General features: G+C 48.1%; 1 long non-coding RNA gene across 1 annotated transcript; it reads right to left on the bottom strand.

The window, feature by feature from the left end:
* Window positions 1–597: 597 nt before the first annotated feature.
* LOC116453214 lies at window positions 598–12,914 on the bottom strand. Its single transcript, XR_004243712.1, has 4 exons — window positions 12,791–12,914; window positions 11,524–11,916; window positions 11,250–11,321; window positions 598–9,197 (listed from the first exon to the last, which is right to left on the bottom strand). It is a non-coding gene; the product is annotated as an uncharacterized LOC116453214 (long non-coding RNA).
* Window positions 12,915–20,922: the final 8,008 nt, after the last annotated feature.

The raw sequence follows: 20,922 nt of genomic DNA, 5'->3' as shown, positions 1-20,922 counted from the left end.
TACTTTGTGCATAAATGGTTTAATGTGACAGGGCATAGGGAAAGCAGAAGATCTGTCAGAAAAAATAAACAGGAAAGAAAATATTACTTCAGAATAACTCATCCCAAGTAAATTGAGCTTTCCAAAGAAGCAGCTTGTAAACTATTGGGTTTCAAGAGTTGCATCCTGGCTCCAGGCAATGTACGATGCTTCACTTGACAAACAAGCCAAGCTCAAGAAAAACAACTTTGCTAGATTAAGACAGCAAGGAGGTATTGGGAAGAACTGAAGTGACACACGGCTCACCAGATACAGGGCTCATTTCACTGCAAGGGAGCAGTCAGGCTTCAGGTGAGGCAGATAAACGCACAAACCTGAAACCCACAAAATCTTTCCTCAAGCTTTGAACTAACTGCAAAGGTCAATAACACTATTTTTTAGGAAATGTGCAGAAGAAAAGTTGCACCTCCTGACAGCAGCACACCGAAGACATGCAAATCAGCATGCAGCTACAAGCCTGGGGCATTACTCAGCTTTCTTTCCCCGGGCCTGTATCTCCTCTGCCTTGCATTCCTTTTACTTCCACCTCAGTGGCCCAGAGGTGGTTATGTACCTGAAATCGTGCTGCTGAAAGAGGAGGTTCACCTCTGCTGTCCTGAAGGATGGGAAATGTCACTGCAGAGATGGGTGAAATTATACCCTCTACGAGGCACTCCCTTAACATTCCAAGACATTTATTTTGAACCTCATATAAGAAACCAGCTGGAAAATAAAGAGAAAACAAGTAATAGCAGGGCACTGCAAAAATAAATAGAATTCAGCAATAACAGAACAAAAAATAAATTCCTGTGAAGACTCTGAACATCAGCTTCACGTTTTGACCTGGTTCATCTCAGCACGTCCCAGCATCTTTGGCAAGTGGGCCAGGTTTACAGTGGCAGCAGCTGAAGAGCTCATCTCCAACAGAGATCCCCTTGGGCAGAGGTCCCTGAGGAAACAGCAATCAAAATGTGCTGGGGGAGAGTTTGCAAATGGGGAACTGAGGCACAGGAAGGTTAATAATAATGATACTTTGCATTACTTTATTACTTTAAATGGTCCCCACCCTTCTGAGACGTTGACCCTCCCAATACCCTGGGGAGAGGTGACTGGCTATTATTACCCTATTTTTTCACCTATGGGGACAAAGAGGGTGAAATGTGCCATTCCTCAGGCCAAATGGCTGACAACTGATGAACGTTATTTCTGTGTTACAAGTCCAGCTCAAGTGCTTCATGAAATACCATAGTAATTCTCCTTCTGACCAATCTTGCCTTATTGGTCCTCATAACTGCAGACATTTGGAGCAGCCTTAGCTCCTTTGCAGGAACAGTTGGTTGGAGGCCAAGCATAAGGTGCCCTCACCCATTGAGGACAGACAACTCCTTTCCCTTGGACATCCCTCTTCCCCAGTCCCACCTGCCACCAGCGTTCCAAGTGTGTGTCCTTGCTGGGCTCACTCCTCCTAAACATTACCACAACCACCAGTTTTATTGCTCCAGTGCTTCCCATAACAATCTCCTCCTTTTCCCCTGCTTTTGCAGCTGAAGGAGGACCACACAGGGCTGGGAATGGGGCTGAGCAATGATTTCTAGGAGGATAAATAGAGAGAAGGGAAATAGCTACCAGGCAATGTTGACATAAGTCTGAGTGGAAATTAAACAGTTTCTCACCAGCAGAGTAAGCTTCTGGAACGGGCCTGGGAGAGCAGTAGTGGGGAGTAAATATCAAGGACAAAAAAACCTTCAGCCAACCTATGTAGTTTTAAGATGGAGCTGGTTAAATCTATAGGGATGAGCCTCATAGGATAACCTGCTGATGGAGGAGGTCTCACCAGCCTGGAACTCCCTGTGACTTCTTGAGAGCACTGAGCTGTGCAGCTCACAGCCACCGAGGGTCATTTCTTGGCTGCCAAACAAACAAACAAAGTGGTCATCAAGAAAATTGCATTGCAGCACTCAGCACCAGCTCTGTTTCTGGCCCTTTGGGAATCTGTATCTTTATGTCCTGAAGGAGTGCCCCCATACCTCCTGTGCAGGGGCTGCTCGAGTCCCACCTTAACGAGGTCCTGGGATGCTTTGCCATAGGGCTGCAAGTCCCTGACTCCAGTGGCACTCACTCTGCTTCCCTCTGGCACACCCAGCTGCTCTGATTCATTTTGCTCTGCTCCAAAATAAATTTACAGCCAGGGTTTCTTGTGGTCAGCATGTGCTGCGGGCATGGATCACGGGCCCCTTTGGCCAAGCTTGCGGAGAAGGCTGTTACAACAGCAATGGGAGTTGGTGTGATTTAGGAAATTGTTGGGAACTTACATTCAAGAAGGCAGCCCCTCCACTCCCCTCCTTGCTTTCTCAGGGTGCAGACTGCCCTCATCCCCCCCCAAAATCAGCCATGTGGTGGGCACACTTCCAGCCAGAGGGGATGAAAGGGACGGGTCAGAGGCCAAGTCCTCCCGCCTAGCCCAGGGGGTGTCAGAGGCAGCTAAAACCCATCCATCAAATGTAAGTGCTTGGTTATCACAGAGGGAGTGCTCGAGGCTTTGTCTCCATGGGAAGATTGTACTGGTATCTGCTCAGGGTATGAACACAAATTGCTGTGATCCCTTGGGGCCCTTCTTCGCTAGAAAAATGTGAGTCCTTAATGCTCATTAATTAACTCAAAGTAGGCTTTGCGGGAAATGTGTAGTTTTCACATGAATCAGTAGGTTATATTAAAGACAAGCTCTGCATATTTTATTGCTGTATGATTCAGCAAAACTCAAGCATGCACTTAAGTTTAAACATCTGCTTAGGGCTCAGTGAAGTCAAGGGAAGGCTGGTAAAACACTTCAGTAAATTGGAGCTTATTTAGACTGGGTGTGATTTAGGAATCAGCAATCAAAAATTTCCAGTACTTTACCTTGTACTGTAGGACCTGACCATGTCCTCCTCTCCGTTTGGCTGGAAAACTGCTAGCACTAGGAGAATAGGTAAGACTCAAGAGTTTAGAAGATTCAAGCTTAGCTTTGCAGTCACAGTACAGAGGTGGTGTTTCTCTGCAGGACTAAATCACCCCAGTGCAATAAGGACCAGTAAGTGCAATAAGGACTCCAGTTTTCTGCTTTCCTGAAGGCTGTTACACTACAGACTGAACTGCTTTGTGCCAAGAGGCTACAAGGCACTGCCCAGATGTGCTGAAGAGCTTTTAAAACTGCTATGTGTGTTTGGAAGGCACTCACAGCCCTGGGATGATGAGGTACTCCTGTAAAGCTGAGGAGATCAGCTTTTCTGTGCTTTTCTGCCCGGATAGTAGCAGGCATAAAGCATGTGCTGCCACAAGAAGGCAATTCCTGGCACTCTCGTCTCCTACCATAAGACAACAATATAAGAGGGTCCCAGAATCAGTAAAAACACCATCCTTCAAGCTGGGGCCAACTTGCAGCTGGGGCAGCAAATGCAAGACCCAGGCTGTTCCCCACTCAGCTTTTCAAAGACCTCCCTTCTTCCATCCATGCAGTGTCAGCCACCAAAGTCTAATGATTGCTCTTTAACCTTAAAATATGACAGCCCCGTGCTGCACTTCTGTGCTCCTGTAATCATATCTTCCTACAGATGCCCTTCTCATGCAGCTTAAATATTTTACAAATACATGTCTAAGTACAAGTCTACCACATTAACTCTTGTATAGAGGGTACTTATTTTCAGCTCTGTGGCTGGGATTCCTATAAGTGTAACTTACCATGCAGCATGACAGAGCTGGGCTAGAAGGCACAGCTTTTACTAGCTAAAATACAATAAAATATGCTACACCATGTTTCACAGATGAATCACTTCTAAACCATGCCTTTAAGTATTGTCTGTCACTGCAGTTTCTTATTGTAATACTTTGTGAGAGCTAAGAGAAGGAGAGAGAAATTGCCCTTTAAATCTCTACAAAGCCTATCATCCAGAAGAAATTAGGGACATTTGTTCTTGGAGTCAGGTGGGTTATGTAAGAGAAAGCTATACACAACAGGTTTTATATGAGTGGAGGTGAGGCAAATGTGTTTTCACTTATTTATATTATATTATGTTTTATTCTAAGAACATTCAAGGACCAGCTCACAAACAAAACAACACCCAAACTCTATAAAGAGCAGCTGTAGTCCCAAGGGTGCAGACAACTGTTTCCTCCCAGCCCAAGCTGCCAGGCCACCAGCATAGAGACCCCAGGAGAGCAGAACTTCCTGATACCTGCTCTGAATTAGCTCCCAAGAGGAGAATCAGCAGCACGTGGACAAAGCAGAGGAGCAGGTCAGGCAAATCACCAGCAGACAGTAAGATTTTCCCATACACGGTCAGTGCCAAATGGTCTTTGCAGTCCTTGCTCCTGAGGACAGCACTGGAAGTACTGGCACGAGCCCCCAGCAGTCACAGAAAACCTGAGGAGCAGACAGTTATTTGGGAAATGGGCATACAAGACCCATGCCAAAGATCTTTGAACATTTCCCAATGTCTAAAATCACACTGAAGTATGAAAGGCCCAAAGTTACGGGGAGAGAGCAGTAATGATCTCCAGTGGGATGTCTAGAGTCTGACCGAAGTCTTTATATAATTTATGTGATTGGAAGGCACACACTTCATTCCTGCTACTAAATACCTCTCCACTCACCAGATACCCAGATTTTCCCTGCATTCCCTGGCTCGCCTGCGAGAGCCCTGGAGCCAAGTGTCAGGTTATCCCCTGGGCTGCTGGAGCCCTTCACAGACCCCAAACTTTTTCTATAGATTGCAGCAGGTTGTTTCTAAGCCAGCCTCCCAATGGGCCCTCCTCTCTGTTCTTTAAAGCTACCTCTGACATAATCCAGTAAAGACAAAGCTGGAGCAAGAGGGCTGTCACAGCTGGTGGCCACAGCTGCAAGTTTGGGCCAGAACACATTGTCCTTCCTACTGCAGATGCTTTCTGTTAATAAGACACTTACTACAGAGGTATTTTCTTCTGTGGGGATCTGCAGCACAAACCAAAACCAAGGTCAAAGAAAAAGTCCATTTTTTTCATTTACCATTTTGGCAGGATAAACAAGAAACACTTCAGTCTCATCTGACATGAATTAATAACGGTCCTGTTATTCACTGCCTGTCAAAAGTTTCATCAAGACACAAGCTCAGGTTTTGAAAGATATCCAAAGGCAATTAAAATGCTGCATGATGGAAGAACACTTGACCTTGAGGGCAGAGCAGCTCAGCAGCAGTGCAGGAGCTGTGCATGGCTGGTGCACGGGGATGCACACACACAGACAGCCTGATCCCTGCAGGGACTGTCACTGAGCTGCCAGCACTGGGATGTGTGTTAGAGCTCCCTGTCCCATGTACACTGAGGATACAACCCAGTGTGTCCCTCCAGAAGGTTTCTCCCTCTCCAATATACTGCAGAGAAGCCTCCTCTCCTGCAGCTCTGAAATCAAGTGCAGCAAACATTTCACACTGAACCACAGCATTCAGCTTCAGTGATGAAGACCCTCTGGATTATATCCCACTGCTTTTTGATCACACAGAGCAGAAAACAATGTAATCAGAGGAAACAAAATGAGCATCAGCTCAGTGACAGTTCTCTCTGCCAACTTCAAGGACAAATGAGATTTGGGGTTGCTGGAGATCCCTTTCATGCCCCATCTGGTCCCAGGCTTGCATGCAGCTCTGGGTAGCTTGGTGCAGCTTTCCAGTTTGCTCCACCCACGGAGTTTGGTTTTCTGTCTCAGCTGCACAGCTGAGTGTGTCTCAGTACCAAAAACCAGCATTAAGTTAGTTGGACGAGTGCCTTCCTGTACATTTTGTAAACAGTTTGAGACCGCCAGGTTTCACTATGTCTCATGGCTTCTGCAGAAGGAGGGTGAGTCAGAACTGGCCAGTGAAGAAAGCTGTTGTGTTTGGGACCCCGCTCCACCAGTTTCAGAAGCTGGAAGGTGTACATTATGCTTTGCATGTATGTTTAGTTCACTTTCTTCAGCTGCTCTAGTGGTTTGGGAAGGGGAGCCATCGGGAAGGGAGAATTTTTCCTTTTCTTTTTTGACAAAACCAGAAAAACCCCAAAACCCTCAGAAGTATCAAGTCTCAGTTTTATGTAAGAACCTTCACAAAGATCGCCCAAGCATTTGCACCCAGAATAGCTCTGTCTCCTGGAGGCACTAACACCTTGCTCACATCAATTTCCATTGAGTGTCACCAAGCACCACCTCGCCCTGTGGTCCCTGCTGTCACACAGAGCTCAGACCAGTGCAGGACAGAGCTGACAGATTTTCCAGCCCCTCACTGCCTCCATCCCAGCCATGCAACACACAAGAAGGCTGTGTTGTGAATTTGAAGGCACGCAAATCTCTGCCTATAAACCTGGCTCTGCTCAGCTGCTCTTTCAGCCCCAGAGCATGTATCCCCTCCCTTTTAAGTAAACTCTTTTTCAAGAGCATGACTGTAAAGGTAAGTTCAGGCATAGACTTGTGTAAATTATATGGTTTGAGCTCCCCAGGGATCAGCATGGTTTCTGCAGTCTCTCCAATGCTCAGGCTCCCCTGTACGCTCCATAATCATTTCCAGGTTCCTTCATGCTCCCTGACTCAGGGCTGTAACTCAAGACTGTCACCCTCTGTGCCTGAGAGGCCCACTGGCAGCTCTCAGTTTGTCTGGGGACCAGCCCCCAAGCAGCTCCATGCTCCTGGCTGGGAGGGAGGAGGTGCCAGTGGCCTGGAGCAGTGGTGCCCTCCCAGCTGCCAAGCTGGTATGGGGAAATATGCCCTGGTTCATATGGAGACAATGGGCTGCCAGCTGAGGAGACCCAGGTGGTTTTAAAGATCATCTATTTTACATCTGCACTGTCAAACTGAGTAAAAGTTGCCCTTGCAGCAAACGACTTCTATAAAGATCAGAAATGGATGTTGCTTATTGCCTATTGATTTCCTGGATGAGGAATGTGCATGTGGCACAGAGTAGAGCGTTTGCACTACAAACGCTTGTATAATTATGGGAGAAGTACGCATTAATGAGGGGCTGACTATATGTTCCTTAAGTGGAAAGTGTCTTTAAAAGGAGAAGGCTCCTAGAGCTTTTGAAGTCAGAAGCTGTTAAACAGTCAACAGCTGGAAATTTAAAATTCCTTCACATCAAGGCTCTGTGATCAATAGGGATTAAGTCAGACAGGACCTTCCAAAGCTTCTAGCCTTATTAACAAATAGGTATCTGAAACACAGAGGCACTACTGGAGGCATCTGAGAGACCCTGGTGCCAGGAGACAGGCAAGGGGAGAGAGGCTGAGGCAGAGACACGAATGTTGTGCCTGGCTGACTCACCTACAGCCACAGCAACCGAACCTGGATGCTCAGTTCCCTTCTTTTGGGGCTGCCTGACTATCTCCTGATCACCTGCCAGTCTGAAGAGGAGGTTTCCTGCCCAGTTTCCAAATACTCTTCTCCTAGGTGTGCCATCACAGTACCCGTTTCCCACCAGGAGCTCTCTGTTGCAGCTCAGATGGCCATTGAGGTACGGCCAGTTCTGGGAGCAAGGACCCACCTGTGGGCAGGGAAGGTGGAAACAGCTGCTTTACATTTGCTCCATTTGCAAAATTTAACGTCCCTGGTTTTATTCTAATAAAACCTGATCCAATTGCTTGTTTGGGTTTTTTCTTTAAGCTTAAAGCTTCTCAATCCTCTTTGGGGACCAAAGCTTTGTCCGAGTCAGGATGCCATCACAGGGGATTATGTAGGCGCTTCCAGAGCCTTTCTTGGAACTTGTTTCTGCTGCTACTTAAAGCCCCAAGGCCTTTGAGTTATAGATGAAGCAAGATGCCCTCTCTACGTGCTCACATCACAAAGCACGTGGACTGATTTGTAAAAAGATCAGCATGAAGTTCAGCTGCTCATATCTCTGCACTTCCAGACCCACCTGAGTCCTGTCTGGAGACTGCTGTTGTGAAATGCCTGCTTAAGGGATTACAACAGTCTTCACTTTCTCCTGTCACCTGAGAAGCACTGAAAAAAGGAGAACAATTGATCTGAATATCTCTTTATCTTTTTCTATTTCTTTCTTTCTTTTTTTTTTTTTTTAATCAAGGAAAGAGAGAATAAATTAAGATTCTTTCCCTTTCCTGACAGTTTTCCATTCAGAATGGGCTGAAAAAGCATTAGGTCCTGGGCCCATAGAGGAGGTGTCCAGGCAGCAATTCTATAAAAGAGGAGCAAAGATTAAGAGCTTTGCTCTGATCAGATCCAGAAATCAATTTCTTCTTGTTGTAGGATTTTTTTATATACCAATTTTGCAGTTTTACTAGAGCTATAAATATGCTGTCTTTTGGAGAAAAAAATAGATTCCTGCAAAATTTAGAAATCCAGTCCCTTCCTTTTCTTTGTATCTAACAGGTGCAAGCTACCAAAAGAGATTTCCTTCTCAGCAGACTCTGTATCCGAACACTGCAGTTTCATTTACAATATTTCCTGCATGAATGACCTTAGCTCTGTTGTTGCCACGTCTTTGGATTTACGATGTGGTCAACAGTTTGTTATTTTCTTCTCTGCCTTCCCAATTGCCTTTGTCTCGCTCAGGTGACAGGGGAGGCTGAGGTGAGTCAGGTGGCCACTGGAGACTGCTGTGCATCTTCCCCGAGTGGGAGCTCTGGGGACGTGTCTCAGCCAGAGAGGCACTCCAGCGACAGATCCAGCACAGCTCAGAGCCCCAGCCCCTTGTCCTCGGCACAACATCACCGCTATGATGAGCGGAGAAAAATGTTTTATGTTGCTGTGAAAGGAAGCGACACGGCTGGAGATTTAATCATTTCGGATTCATCCTGGCGTGACGCCAGCGGTGCGTACAAACGGAGCGATCAATGTTTAATGCGCCGCTCCGGCTGGGCTCGGACCTCCTCGCGCGATGGCGCGTTGGGCATTCCCGACGCCACGCGGCATCACCACTGCCGGCGTCTGAAGTGGGTGAAAACCACTCAGCCTGACCCAGCAGCCTGCCCGCCGAGGGGCTGGCACCTGCCTGGCACCGCTGGGCTGGATGGAGAGCTCCGCTGGTGGCTTCTTGCTGTGGCAGCACATGGTTGTGGTGCACAGTGTGACGCTCCAGGATGCGACTTCGCTGACCACGCCGGTCTGTGCCTGTTAAAGAACGTCAGAAGTCCAGAAAGGACATTCCTCTGATAGCATGGCACCCGTTTTGGGGAAATAAAAACATCTGGAAAATAAGGTAACACCAGATACATGAGCCTCCTCTATTACAGCTGGTGAAGGGGTCAGTGGCTCTGACCCAGGAAGAGGTGAGCGGTCCGGGGAGATGGTCCCGAAAGGAATCGCCTTCCCGAGGCCCGGCATCTTCCCTCAGCTGCTGGCCAGGAGGGCCCTTGCAGAGACTGTCAGGTCTTTAGTGATTATCAGCTCGTGATTCCAGCTCAGCTCTGCAGGGCAGCCTCCAGGCCAAGCCAGACCAGAGAGAGACGAGAGGCTCGTGTGGCTGGTTCCCCACGGAAGGAGCTTTACTGTTGGTCCGTCCTCCGGCAAAGGGGAAAGCCAGGGACGACAGCTCTCTCTGTCCCACAGGGGCAGAGGGCTTAGCTTTTATAGGGATACAGGGGATGGGTGAAGGCCAATGGGTTACAAGGGATCTGCATAGGGTCTCCTAAAGGATTGTGGGTCTGTCTTTTCTCGCCGTGACCAAAGAAGTGTTTGCCTTTCCAGGGAGCCCTGCTGGGTGATTACACAATCTCAGCAGAGATCCCTCCGGGGCAGGAGCTGGGCATACCCCACACTCCTCCTTCCTCCACTTCACTCCAGGTCAGCTTTCCACAGCTGGAGACCACAGAGGGGAGACTGCAAGTCCTGCATCCCTCTCAAAGCAACAGGAGATCTGGGTGAGGAGACCTGGATCTCTGCCTCACGTTGTGCAGAAGTAGAATGAGTGCTAGTATATTATGGAAATCGCATCAAATGGGGAAATGCCTTTTTTGTGCATATATTTTTTTCCATTCCTCTCCCCAGGCCCAGCAAAATGACAGACTCCTACAACTTGCAAGCTTCCTGAGGATGCCTTTATCAGCCAAAACAGGGATTGTTTGTAACATTCCTCTCTTTCCCTCTGCCACATCACTTTTATTGGCTGGCTCAGCTTCCGCTGCTATGTGCTGCTCACTCCTCCAGCAGAGGAAATGAGCAGCACACACAGGCTAGGCAGGAGAACAATATTAGAGAAAGAATTGGGAACCATTTAATCAAACTACCCTGGGATCGGATTGAGCCTAGCTCAATGCTCCCCATCTCATATCATTTTTGTTTTTAAGAAGTATCTAAATGCTGGGAGCAAATTTCAAGTGTTGTTTGTACTTGGCCCCAGTGTGGGTCAGACAATACAAAGCAAACTCCCACATGCTCTGCCCCAAGGAGGCTGCACTCTGATTTCCTCCTGCCCTGAGAAGTAGGTATCATTTGTTACTCATGCATTTCAAATGCCAAATGTGGCAGGATTTGTTCTAATCAAACTCAGCAGTACTGCTGAGAAAGCTCTGAGTCTGAGATATGTTCATTTCTTTGAACATTTCCTCTCCTTGCTAAACCTTACAAGCACTTTCAGCATCTGGCAGGTTTCTTGGTTGGGTTTCCTGGGACTAGACCTCAGGAAACCACACAGTTCATCTCCTTCCCCAGGGAAAGTCTGGTAACAAAGTCATCCCTGACAAATGTTCACTTTTTTAAAAACCTTCCCAAGATGGAGGGTTTGTAGCCTCCTCAGGTGAGCCATTTGAGTGCCTCATAATTGCAGAAAATACATGACACCTTGGGAAAATCTCCATAATATCACCTCAATCCCATTCTACCATCTGCTTTGGTTTTAGTAATGGCATCTCTTAGCGTCAGGGAAAATCTTTAAGTCAGTGTTTGCAGGACAATAACACACACAGGTATCATTGCAGGGAGAAAGCTTCCAGGAACAAGTGGATTTAAAGAGATTTGCTGAGCTTTAGTTGTGAGGTTAGCTCTGGATATGAGAAGAAAACACAGAGGGACTGTCAGGTATCAGAAGAGCTGAGTTAGACAAAGAGGTGTGGGATGGTGTAAGAGCAGAGATGTTTTGTCCTCACAGGCATCATTATCCAGCGGGAGGAATGACCTTACACTGGGCAGCACCGCAGTCAAACGTCAGCCTGACTGGTCACAGTGTCAGGACAGCCCCTTATGCACAGTAGGTGTCACAGGTGTCAGCCTACTGGGAACCAGACAGGACCTGGCCACTCACCAGAGCTTGGAACACCATCAGAGGAACGCCCAGGACACTCACTCATTACTGACATGGTCTGATCTTGAATCTCTGTGGTGGAAGGAAAAGCACCTCTGAGTCATCCCTGCTCTGTTTACTACGAGCAGTGAGTGCTGAGCAGGGAGCAGCCTCCCGGAGCGCCTCCTGCCACAGAGCCACCTTCGAACGGCCCACGCTCTGCAGAGCAAATAGAAAGGCTGCTGCCGCCAGGAATTTCCTAGTGGGAAACGGTTCAGAGCAGGGTGAGGCTTACCATGGTTTCAGTTTCTGTGTTCCATCAGCTTTCATCTCCAGCAAGTGCTCCTGCGTGCCTGGTTCTCAGAAAAATGTGTATTTGGGTACATAATTTAACTTCCCTGGCAGGCAGATCAGCTGGGTTCCCCTCTCAAGCACTCAGCCAACCCACTCAGAAGGGCTGGTGCCCCTCACTCCACGGCTCCCAGTCCCAGCTGCTTCCCAGAGTGCTGGTTGCTGCCCCACAACCTCCTCATTGCTCAGGTCGCAGGGGAGAGGACAACTTCTTCTCTCTTCACAAACATTCACAACACCCCTGATCTGGTCCCACATCCCTCAGCCCCCATCAGCTCCAGATGCCAAATCTCATCCAGGTCAAAGCCACACCTGTGGATCCAGGGCTTGATCCCAGCTAAGAAAAGAAAAGGAAAGTCTCAGCAACACTGAGGCAACAGACAGCAGGCACATCGTGTCCTATTCACACTCACACAAGGGTGCAGCTTGCCAGCATTTGAAAGTGTTCCCATGTTCTAATATATTTTTTAAAATACGCTTTTTTAAAAGTCCTCTCACACAGAGAGGATTTTTTAATAAAATAGCATTTGAGGAAAGAATAAAGCTGGGATTTTGTTGAGGCCAGAGGGCCTAGATAACACTACTGAGTAATGAAACAGTGCTCAGCTAACCTAATGGGCTTATCTGGATGGTCTGTGGGCTTCCCTTTGTCTCCAAGCCAAAACTTGAGAAAACACCTGCAGCAAAAATCTTATCTGCACTCTTCAGTTTTCTTTCCTCCCTCATCTCCTGGACTGTGTGTTATAAATAGTTTCTTTCCCTCCTCCTACTACCCCATTTATCAGCACAGCACTGGTTTTTTTTTAAACAATGCTACATCTAGAACTAGGCTCCAAGCCTATTTGGAAGGATTTGTAAGTTTTATACATTTTTTTTTGTTCAGCAAACAGAAATAAAATGGGAATAAATCTGTGAAGGAGCTTGAGGCTGACCCCCCAGCTGAGACTGTGCACCAGCACCATCAGTTCTGGCAATTCACCTCAGAAGGGGTGGCTGTTGTGAGTCCCTCTCAGGTGGCAGTGCCCACTCAGAGCAGATATAACACGGATGGAAAAGGCAACAATCAAAGCCCAGGAGGGGACTCTATCAGCTTACCAGGAGTTTAAGGAAATTTTGAGTAAATCAGAGCAGCTTGTGCTGGCCTGGAGAACACAAGGGCATCTGAGATGTTTGCAGGTGGCTCGTGTGGAAGGACTAAACAGGACATGTACCTGACTGCAGTGAAAGCAGATCCCCAGCTGTGCTTCAGTGCAGAGGGAAAGGAGGGATTCATGAGAGGATAAAGCGGAGCTCCAGGCCCAGACATAGGTGTGGAACAAAGGTGACTCCAGTCTGATGACCCTGAGAAAGGAAAAGCAGGTACTTGGGACTTGTCCTGCAGAAGCTACAAGAGTAAAATGGCATCTCAGCCTCAGGTAAATTTATACAGGGAAGGGCATGAGGAAGAGGACAGAGAATGTCAGGAAGATGTGCAAACAGAAGAGCAGCTGACTATGCATACCCAGAAATGTATCTGAGCTGGGATGCATCTCACTCTACTTCAGAAGCATCTCTCTGTCTCCCCTCATGGTGACTCTGGGCTCCCTTTATAGTCACAGCAGAGAAAAGGGCCCATTTACAGAATGATTCATCTGACCTATTTTAGACATTTACTCTAGCATACAATGACTCATGTCCTTGGGTTGCCCATTTCTTTCCTATAAACAAGAGTCTAGACAAGTAACTCAGATGTAGACATTCACAATTAGATGTCTACGTTTGGACAGATGAATTCTGCCTCTAATGTTCAACCAGAAATCAACCTACAAGCTCTGCCAAAGACAGCTCTGGTTGATAGCCACGATAGGGAAGAGAAACAGCGTCATTCATTCTTTTTGATGGTGCGTAGCTCCCTGCACAAAACGCTCAAAGCATTTGCTGAAAGATTAACCATCCTGTGAATGGCTGTGATAGCACTCCTGGAGCAGCAGCAGGGACCAGTAAAAGCAGATTCATTATTGCAACTATTTTTCTAATCTGCCCCTACATCTAATTAGCTGGTGTCAGATCCTTTTTCAGTCAAATTCATTTGGCAAAAGGAAACACAAATCAAATGATTTTGGCATGCCACCTCCCCTCGGGGTGGGTTGGTGATGGTACAGATGTGCATCTCGCCATGGGCTTCCACTCTCCCAGACTTGGGAGGCCACAAGAAAAGCTGGTGGCAAATCTCTTGCTGATCCCAAGGATTCTTTGTGCTGTCAGCAGAGTTAATGCTGTGCTTCCCAATGTGAGGCTCTCAGAAGCTCCTCAGGGCTGGGGGCAGCTGGCAGGATCTTGTGATGCTTTAGGAACCAATAATCTGGACAAGTCAGGCCAGACCACTGGGAAGACTTTTTGTTTTGACAGTTTTAAAGTGTTTCTCATTTCAGGCTGTCAGTCTAATTTCCTATGGCTCTTACATTCACACTGGCTGTGTCTCCCTCAACAACTTTGAACTCATTGAGCAATTTCAGCCAAATTTGACAGAGAGATAACAGCCTCAGAGACAATTCAGTTCCTCAAAGGTTGGCAAAAATAAACATCCACGTAAAGGAGAGAGATGATATGAGTAACCTCAACTGAACAAAAGGCTGCAGCATGAGCTCTGCCTTGAGAATCAGCACTAGGGATTCCTCAAGGGAAAGAGTTTTTGCAGATCACTCAGACCCCAGCCCTGGGGACAGTTTTCCTGATCTGCTCAGCAATCCAGACACACCACTCCAGAGCAAACCAGTTTAACCCAGCAGCCACAGAGCACCAGGGTTATTCTCCAAGCAGTTTTGGTAACAACAGTTGAAGTTTCAGCACACAGTCACCTCAAATTTGAAAAAGCAGTTCTGTTTTAATGTTGCAACTGCAGTTTCAAATGTGTAAAATCAGGGTACTTATTCTCACAGAGCTGAGTTTTGGAAGGGAAAGGTAAGCATTTTCGGCTTTAAAGAGCGTGACAGGAAGGTTCCCCAGCAGCTCTTGCCATCACATCCCTCAGGGCAACACTTCATGGGCAGCATTTCCCAGGGAAGCACCTTCCCTGTGAGCCTGGGCAGGGAGCACATCACAGCCCTCCCTGCTGGCACCAGCCAGCCCATATCCCTGTCCTGGGTGGGCATCCAGGCGCTGCTGGCTCTCCTTCCCACACCCTGCTGAGCTGGGCGAGTTGGGGTGCTGTCACCTGGTTCCCGGTGCCACCGAGCTTCAGCTCTGCTTTGGGTCCCTCAAAGCTCCCTGTGGGCTCTGCCAACAATTTGCAGTGACTGGAGGAGATGCCTCAGCTCATGAGAGGCCCCAGGGAACCCTCTTGCTTCCCTCTGATAAGGGGAGAGTGGATGGGAGGCTGCTGGCAGCACATCCACAAACTCAGGCAGAGGCCAGGGAATCATGCTGAGAGAGGCTGGAAGGGGGGACACTGCTCTGAGGCTGGCACCGTGGGAGCCAGGCTAACTGGGCTCATGGGGCTGCTGTGGCTGTGGATGAAAAGGAAAAGTTCCGTGTCAGCTGGAACTTCGCTCACTCTGGGCCAAGTTCTCCATGGCTCACTCCCCAGCCAGAGCCAGGTGCCTGGCTGTAAGAGCAGCCCTGCTCCCAGAGCCCCAGGATGCAGGGAATGAGCCCTGAGTTACAGCTGGGTGCCATTCCCTCTGCATGCCAAAGCACTGGCCTGCAGCAAAAGGGCAGCTGAAGAGTGAATGAGAAATGAATCCCTCCCACAGCACCAAGCAGAGCCTCAGGCACTCCCAAGGCAAGGCTGGGGGACAGCAGAAAGAACAGCTCTGTGTGTTCCCCGCCTGGAGAAGCGCTGGGAGCGGCCCCACGTTGTGTCTGTGTCAGGATTTCATTATGGGCAAACACAGGTTTATCAATCAATATCAAAACAGGTTTATCAATACAAAGCATCACAGCTCCTGGGCACTGCGGAGGCACGAGCTGTGAGAACGAGGACTGAGACGGAGGAAATCTGCAGCATCATCTGATCTCTGTTGCCACCTCCCAACTCTCCCTTTCCCTTCCCACACCACCCCAAGCTGTAGCACCTGCAGAAGCCCTGGGCCAGCTCTGCTGCCCCAGAGGAAGCAGTGGCTATAAACAGGCTTCTGTCTTCCTCGGTGGCTGCCCTTGCAGTGCAACAATCCGGCCCTGCACAGCCAATGCCTGGAAAATTCCTGCAGGCTGCCCCTCTGGTGACCCCCAAGTGATGAGATTTTATTCCCTGTCTGACTTTATCACTCCCACAAGTGGCAGAAGCCAGAAAAGACCAGAAATGCATGCTTGCACTGGGCTGCCACAATTTTAGCAGAAAACAAAACAGCACCAGAAGTAGGGGACTGACTCAAAAGGAAGAAGCACGTAAAAAGTTCCAGACATCCTGAAGTGCTCAGACAACTAAGGCAGGCTGTCAGCCACCCTGAGAAAACACAGATAAGCCAGAAACCCCCATTTCCCACTTGCCAGAGCTCTGTGAGCTGGAGGAGAACTCAGCCCCTGCACAGCCAGAGCTGCTTGCTTGCCAGCAGCTCCTCACCAGAGAGAGGAGTTGCTCCTTCAAGGCACCACCAAGATCATTTAGACACACACCAATCACACAGACACTAACTTATTTTCAATATATCTGTTTCCCCCCCAGCACAGCTTCTCTTGCAGTTCAAGCAGCACGAGTGGTGCATCTCGCTGCCTCGTTTATTTTAAATGAGATTTATGTTGGTATTACTAAAACAAAGCTGCCTCCCTTTCACAGCCATGACGTTAATGGACAGAACCAAAATCCCAAACCAGGTTCTCTCACCAGCTCTGCAGCAACGCTGTTCCAGCCAAAGTGGCAGGGGGACCTAAGATCAGACCTCATCCAGTCAAGCTCTTCCAGGTGGGTCCTTCAGCCCAGCACTCCCCAGTACCCTCTGTTCCCGGGTGGCATCACCATCTCCGATGACACATCAAGGCTGCAAAGCATCCTCTGAAACCCAAGGGAGAAGGGAGCTTTGCCCAGCCAGGGAAGAAGCTGGCAGTGGGGTGCAGAGCTCCGACCGTGTGCGTGTGGGAGAGACTCTGCTGTCTGCAGCAGTGGCTTTTAATGGCTCCTTCCACACCGCTCTGCTGATTGATGGCTCACCAGGAGCTGTTAACGCAGCAATATCCCAGCCCTATTTACAGACATCTCTGCACATTTACTTTGTCACAAGTAAACTCTGCACACGGCAATAAAGCTTAAGGTAATGACTTCTTCAGCACAAAGCCAGCAATTTCCTGTCAGCTTGGTTTACAAATGGCCAACTCTGGGCTTAATTTTCAACTGTGGCTCCAAGGATGGCTATGCAAAGTGGGGCGAGAGGAGGGAGAAACTCCAGGCTGTGCCACCTGCTCTGGTGGCAGCCGTGGCAACCCTGCTCTGAAGGATGAACAGGGTGGGGCAAACCCACCCCATGTTCACCCACAGTCACTGTTTTGCTCTTTTTCCATCAGCAGGAAAACCAGTGAATGGCAGCCCCAAGCCTCAGGTGAACTCCCACAGGTTAATGTGGTTGTGTCCCATTCTCAAAGCCAACGTTCCTCTGTCACAGTTGCCATGACACAAGGGGAGACCACAGTAGGTTTCCTCTCCAGAGGCCTTTCTGAGGGAGATGCAGGCATCTCATACCACTTCCTACAGCATCCTGCAGCAGTCCCAGTGTGACCTGGGTGGGAATTATGACCACAGTCCCTCTACCATGCACAGCATTACCAGAAACAGAGCAGATCATCAGCCTGGACAGAGCTGGGAGTACCTGTGGCCTTCAACACCTTTCTCTGGAGCAAAGGGAAACAGGGCAGGGACGCCACAGAGCAGGGGACTGGGCTGCAGATAACCTGCACACAACTCACTCCAAGCTCCCTGCTGCCAGCATCGGGGAAAACAAAGTGGGTGTTGCTGCTCTCCCCTGCAGCACCAACCTTCACGTGCTGAAACTGTGCTAAACATCTCCAGCCTCCTTCTATAATTAGTGCAGAGAGAGGATGTCTGAGGAGTCTATTTTAGGTGTCATGAGTCACCTTCCAGAGATGGGAATCTTTTTATTTTTGCACTGACCATATAGAAAGATCTGAAAGTAGATACTTAAAATAGGCAGTATAAATATGCATTGAAAGCTTGGAGCATCCTGCCCTTTAACTGGGTTATGATGTTCCTCCCTACCAAAGGGTGTGAAAACACTTTGTCAGACTGAAATCTAAGCTGCTGCACCTAGGAGAGCTGTCAGCAGCCAACTCAGGTGCAGAGGGGACAAGATGATGCTGGTGGAGTTTTTCCAAACCATCCTGATCCAGCATGCTCATCCCACTGGAAAACAGCAAACTGCTTTCAAGCACAGACCCTGAACTGTGAAAAAACAGCTTTGGCATTGTTGAAAAGGAGGAGAAAGTTAATATATTTCCATCTGTGAAAAAAGGGTCAAAAGATCAAGAGCTCTTGTTGGCTCAATCTCCAAAAGGCAGGTCTATATGTAATGTTTTCATTTTAAGCTGTGGCTAAAAGGTGAAGAAAATAAAGATGGGAAAAGGCATCTTCTTGATGCATTAGGGGAACAGCTGCAGTGAAGCCTCGGAGGTTTTCCACACTGCAGCCCAAGGTTTGGGGGCTTCCCATTTTCCTCTCATCTTGCTAGTTTTTCTGATTTTTCCCACTTAATGTTCCTCTACCCTTTCACAACAATTTCGGATGCAAAAATCGTGTTGCTTAAAGGAAACCCTTGTGTTTGCAAGAGCCCAGTCTTTAACATTTTTTACTTGTTCTTGTTGAGATCTCACTCCCATTGTTTCATTTCTACCTTAAAACCCCTCAGTCTCCTGTTTCCACTATGAGCTGTTGTAATTGTTCCGTTTTTCCGCCCATTCCAATTCACCCTCCTTTAAAGTTCCTCCGTTACCCTCCCAGCTTCCATGAAGATTCCCTCAACTCCTTCTGTAAATACTTCAAAGCTTTAGAGAATGAACTGTGCTTCAGCTCTGCATCCTCTTAAACAGCTCGCTGAATATGCTTCTTGTTATTTTTAAGAACCTGTTAGAATTAAACCCCAGTAAGAAATCTGCCACCATTGTGGGGGAGAGCACATTAATCAAAGACACAAGCTTCTCCCCAGCTGCCTGGGCAGGGCCCAGGCTGGGATTGATAAATTGCACCTGGAGGTAACTAATAAATCTGAGAAGTCATTTGCTTTTTATGAACAGGAGCAGCGGGAGATCCAGCTGCCAGAGGAATTTGGGTGGAAGGAGAGCAGTGCCTGGAGCCCCCAACACGTTCCTCTTCCCACTCACTCCCCTGCTCACTGCTACACCTGATGCCCACCCCCTGCCCCACTGCCAAGCACAGTGGGTCCTGCCATGCTTGGATGGGGAATATTTAAATGAATCACTGGGGCTTTTCCGAGCACATGGCAGGAGTGCAGCCAGAGCCTCCATCTGCTGGCATGGCACAGCACCGGCCACTCTGGCAGGGAGGGGAGGATGCACTGGGCTAAAGCTCTGCCCAGGACACAGCAGTGCTGGCTCCTGCCAGGGGCTGTGAGAGCTGGAGACACTTCCTCTGTCCACGCCTGCCTGCGCTGGAGGAGGAATTTTGCTGTTCCCAGCTTCGGCCCAGCAGAGAACATCCTCACGACAGACTTGGATGTGAAGTCCTGAGATTCCCCAGATCCTGTCACACAAATGTCAACACCTTCCCCCTCACCACAGCCTGAGCAAACTGTCCCCACTCCCCACTGAGTAGGAGCTCCAGAAGAGTCACCCCTTATGCTGCAGCCTCAATACCAGCACTGGGGACTCTGCTTTCTGTCAACATTACCGTGATGTGCATCAAATAACCATCTCATGAGAAACTTTCTCTAACTGCTATCAAGATCCACATTTGACTGTTACCTCAGAAGTTTAGGAAACACATTCCTCATCTTCGTTGGAAACAATTTTATGGTGCCCACATCATAAAAATCTGCAAAGACTAGGATAAATCATTAATTACACATCTGGTCCTAGACAATAGTGCAAATGACTGTTCAAAAACATGGGGTCAATGAAAACCCATCTTCTATAGTACTGCCCAAATGTCATTTCCTGTTTTCTCCAGATCACAAACTCCCATGGTAAGCGGCCTTTTCACCCATGCACTGCACAGAGCTGCTAGAAAACACACACCAACCACCTACGCTTCAGAGACCCAGAAGGGAGGATCAGACAGGATGTGATCACAGGAGAGATCATACAAGACATGGGTTAAGATGTTTCCTCCCTCCCCCTGCCTTTTCTTTTCATGTGAACATCATTAGGGCAGCCTGGAAGAGCTTTCCTGACACGAGCAGTGTTTTTTCCAGAAAGCCAGGACCAGGCACGGGCAGTGGGGCTCAGCTCCTGGGCACAGAAGAAGCAGTCTGCTGGCATCCACTTGATCCATCATGGGAAACAAATGCTTTTCCCTGATACATTAGGGCACAATTTAGACTCTGAACTTCAAATCACAAAGCTGCATTACAGCCTGTATTTCCCCACTGACCTCACTGCAAGAGAGAATCAGAAACACGTTTGGAAATTCAGAAGTGTTTGGGGTCATGCTGAGAAAGAAGCAATCCTTATTCTGCTCCGGGATGTGCTGGCCTCTGCCAAGGCTCTGATTCATTGAATATCAGAAAATATCTCTGCTATCCAAATGTCCCTTTTTCAAAGTCATTCTCTCTGTGGGCAGGGAGAATGAAAGAAGAGCCTCATCTGCACCTCTCAGTACCACAGCTGGGGAAAAATGTGTCCCCTCCCCTGGGGCACTGTGCAATACCTCCCACTCATCCAGAGGTGCACAGAGACACAGCAGATCAGGATGCCACATCCAGTGGAAATCCTCACAGTGCTCCTGGGCCGTGTCCAACATCCACACCACATCCATCGTTGTGGAACATCAACCCCAAATCCACCCCCTTGGTCGTAATCAGCAGCTGTGACTTTTATTTTCCCTTTCCTACACAGGGCTGCTCTGATATTTGTTCACAACACTGGCTGTGTATCACATCAGAGGGGAATTACTTACTGCCAATTATTGCATTAAAGTTCAAGTGGAATGATGTACTAATTGTCTTGTTATAGCTATTAAAGCTCTGGTGTGCAAGCAAGGCACTTTTCAGATTATCTGCATCCTCTGTGGTGACACACGGAGCATAACACGATGTGCTAAGAAGTGATTGCTGATACAGTCATAGCCACTTTAATAATATCTACATTAAATAAGCAGATATTATATATAAATATAATAATTATTACATATATATATGTAAATAATAGAAGCCTTCAAGTTCAAGATTTGCTGGGGATTCTGCAA

The sequence above is a fragment of the Corvus moneduloides genome, chromosome 18, assembly GCF_009650955.1.
Source record: "Corvus moneduloides isolate bCorMon1 chromosome 18, bCorMon1.pri, whole genome shotgun sequence".
Taxonomy (NCBI): domain Eukaryota; kingdom Metazoa; phylum Chordata; class Aves; order Passeriformes; family Corvidae; genus Corvus; species Corvus moneduloides.
This window is presented reverse-complemented; position numbering and strand designations above follow the sequence as displayed.